Source organism: Oncorhynchus kisutch, unplaced genomic scaffold (genome assembly GCF_002021735.2).
Source record: "Oncorhynchus kisutch isolate 150728-3 unplaced genomic scaffold, Okis_V2 scaffold936, whole genome shotgun sequence".
Taxonomy (NCBI): domain Eukaryota; kingdom Metazoa; phylum Chordata; class Actinopteri; order Salmoniformes; family Salmonidae; genus Oncorhynchus; species Oncorhynchus kisutch.
In genome coordinates this window covers 8071-11762 of record NW_022262881.1, presented here as the reverse complement: position 1 = coordinate 11762, position 3692 = coordinate 8071, and the positions used below count along the sequence as shown (strand labels likewise).

General features: G+C 43.9%; 1 pseudogene; it reads left to right on the top strand.

Annotated features, from left to right (window-relative positions):
- Positions 1–245: 245 nt before the first annotated feature.
- LOC116363548 (potassium voltage-gated channel subfamily C member 2 pseudogene) lies at positions 246–1604 on the top strand (annotated as a pseudogene).
- The last annotated feature ends 2088 nt before the right edge of the window (positions 1605–3692 follow it).

Below are 3692 nucleotides of genomic sequence, written 5' to 3'. Positions count from 1 at the left end.
AACCACTCAGCATGCCGTGTAAGCTAAATCAACGTGTTGAAATAGAACCCAACAAATGGAACCTAGAGTTTTCCTGCGGTTGCTGATGTCACAGATGTAAGGTGCTGAAAGGACAGCTCCCTCACTTTGAAAGCGCATCTCGCGTCAGTGTGAAACTAGATCGAAGATAATTCCTATAAATAATTGCACTATGAAATGTAGGACCACACTCTGTGATGGAAATAGAACGGGATCCACATGAGACATGTTTCTCAGTCAAGCAATCTGACCTGTTGAGAACACTCACGTTCAACATCTTATTTCGGCGAATCATAAAAGCTGAAAAAAGTTGCACTAGATATTCGTTAGCATAGATTTGAACTATTTTGATTGCCAATCCAAATGTAATGAGTGATCGTTGCTACATAGCAACATGAGCACGTGTGAGAGGATCGCTAGTAACACGGACGCACACACTATAGCAACAGACAACCTGTGTGCAGAAAGGGAGAGGGTGTGCCCTTGACGTCGTTTCTCGTCAAATACTCACATTTCGGAGAGAACCATATCCAGGTTTGCTTACTTGCTATTCACCACGGCATTGTCATGACTTTAACGAAAAGGGCACAGAGCTCAAGGTTACAAATCAATAATTGGAATGGTTTCGTTTGACTTCACCTGTCCAAGTGTGGAGCGGAGAAGAGAGTCAAGACACCCCCAAGGCACACATCACCAGCGCTGCCTGTGCTTGGAGCTACTGGCTGACAGATCCTTCGCATAAGGAGGAACTAGAGGGAGTCTGACAAGCGATAAGATCCTCTCTTCCAAATCACCAACAACGATGAGATTGGTAAAGCACCTTCACCAAGCGTAATGAGAGCTCCAGGCGGAATCTGGAGTGGCTGCTCTAAGCTGAATCCAAAAGAGTTTTCGTGAGATTTTCTAACCCAACTGGGTGTGTACAGCACCGTGCCCGCTGTTACTCTGGACTGCACTCGATATACCTTATTTACCAAGTCATGTCTTATACAGAGCGATGGGTAAGTTCGACGACAACGAGAGGATAATCCTCAACGTTGGGGGAACCAGGCACGAGACGTACAAGAACACGCTGAGGACACTGCCGGGGACTCGGCTGGCCCTTCTTGCCTCCGATTCTGACATCGAGTCCGTTTTGGATCAGCTGCAACAAGTCCCCGGCTTCATAGAGTACAACACGCGGAACAACGAATACTTTTTTGACCGCCACCCAGGGGTATTCGCTTATGTCCTTAACTACTATCGAACCGGGAAACTCCATTGCCCAGCAGATGTTTGTGGTCCGCTGTTCGAGGAAGAGCTGTCCTTCTGGGGAATCGATGAGACGGACGTGGAGCCTTGCTGCTGGATGACCTATCGCCAACACAGGGACGCCGAGGAGGCGCTCGATGTGTTCGACATAAACGTTGACAATGGAGACGACGACGAAGAGACGGGGAAAAGACTCGGCATTGAGGACGTGGTTGATCCTAATATCAGCCGTTGGAAAAAGTGGCGACCTGTGATTTGGAATCTATTTGAGGATCCCTATTCTTCCAGAGCGGCCAGGGTAAGAGCGCGCGCTGGTGTGGAGAGCTCACATAACAGTCCATGCACAACAAGTTCCCCCGATTCCTTCTTTGCACAGAAAAGTCTAATTACATTAGACATCAATTCCTTCTAATAAAATAACAATTATTACACAAATATAACATACATTATTAACATTTTAAATTCGTTGTAAGGGACATAGGTTGTCTGTTTATTCACATTTCAGTGTGCATCAAATATGATTTCCCCACGACTGCTTTCATAATGACCTTTTCAACTTGAATATAGTTCAAATAATTAAACTCGATATTTTTCCTCTTTTTGTCATACACAAGCATGCATTTAAACATATCAATGCACTATACTTGTGGTGCGTAAATACATATTTAAGTTAAGCTACACTACCTGTCCATGATAATGAGAATCAAGTAGAAATATTTCACGAATTAGATTACTGTTTTTTTCTGATACCACCAAATTCGTTTTTTTCTTCTGTCGGTTGGGTTTGTTTGATATTGAGCATGCCATATAATAGATGGGTGATGGAATGGTCCATCGCTCAACATAAATAGGCTAATGTAAACCTGTGGTTAGCCACACCACCATATTCCCAAATTGTACAATTTTTCTGCGATCCTATACCAGAAACATGACGTATTTGGCCTTAAGCCCACTTTTACGAACAAGTTTCGGGCGGGTATTTATTTAAAATTATTAATTCATTTCAAAATATAAGTTTAACATATCAATTCAAATGTTTACTGCAATAAGTCACGACATGAGCCTAAATTCGATCAGTGCAACAATGTAAACACTAAAACATGACCTTGAATTGATTGCTTTTGATTGAAATGCTCATGGGCAATTTTACACGTTGGAGTGAGACGTGCCCCGCATATTAATAGCCTGTGTGAGAAAGTATTTCAGAATATTTACGTATCGCAGAGGACATTAGACTAATTTTCACTTACAATTCTCTTTTGCATACTTGGTTATCTATAATTTATTTGTTGTTGTTTTAAGTCGAATTCTATAAGTTGCTGTCAATCATTTGTTCATTGTACACCTGGCAAACGTGTCTTCTCTTACTGAAATGTTAGGGTGAGCCTCCGACATACCTACCTACTGTATCCATGCCAACTGTATGCTCACATGACCAGTGAAGGACTAGTGTTTACTGGCATGCAGTTGTTTTGCTCAATAGGCAGTAAGTAACCATCTCATTGGCCGACTGGCTGTGGAGTCAGCGCTCCAGAGGCTCCTGGCCACTGTCATGTCACAATGTATACCCCATCATTTACAGAGTCTAAAATGACCTCCTGTATCATCTCCCTCCTGCCTAAACGGCCTTGTTTATATCCAGCTCATCTCTCACTAGTAGGAGGCCCATTAATAGCATCTCCCTGGGGAGATTGTGCTGTTGATGGTGCCTTGAAACAGACAGGGCTGTCTTGGGCTAATAGAATAATGAAGCCAGGGCCCGTATCCACAAAGCTTGTCACTCAGAGTAGGAGTGCTGATCTAGGATCAGATCCCCACTGCCCATGTAATAATTTTCCATTATGATCTAAAAGGCACAACTGATCCTAGATCGATGCTGGGCTAAAGGCTAGCGCTACCGCTTACAATGAACGGGACATGGACATGGACTCATGAAATAAATCCCGCTACGACCTCTGACGAGAGACATCAAACATGCAAATAGACAATATAGCAGGAAGGTGTAATCCTAATTCACCGGCTACGACGTTCGTTGTATGTGGTAGTGTTTGCAGATTACAAAGGGAAACCCTGCCATGAGCCGTCCAGCGATACAGAACTCCCAAACGAGCTAAAGGCCTTTTATGCTCGCTTCGAGGAATATAACACTGTGCCTTGCGTGAAAGCCCCTGTTTTTCCATATGACTGTGTGATCTCGCTTTGCATGGCCGATGTGAGCAAAACGTTAAACCAGGTTAACAACCATAAGGCCGCCAGGCCAGACAGAATACCAGGGTGTGTTCTCAAAGCATGCGCAGACCAGCTGGCAGGTGTCTTCACAGACATTTTCAATCTCTCCTTGTCCCAGTCTGTAATCCCAACATCATTTTAACTGACCACCTTGTCCCTGTTCCCAAGAGCTCCAAGGTAACCTGCCTAAGTGC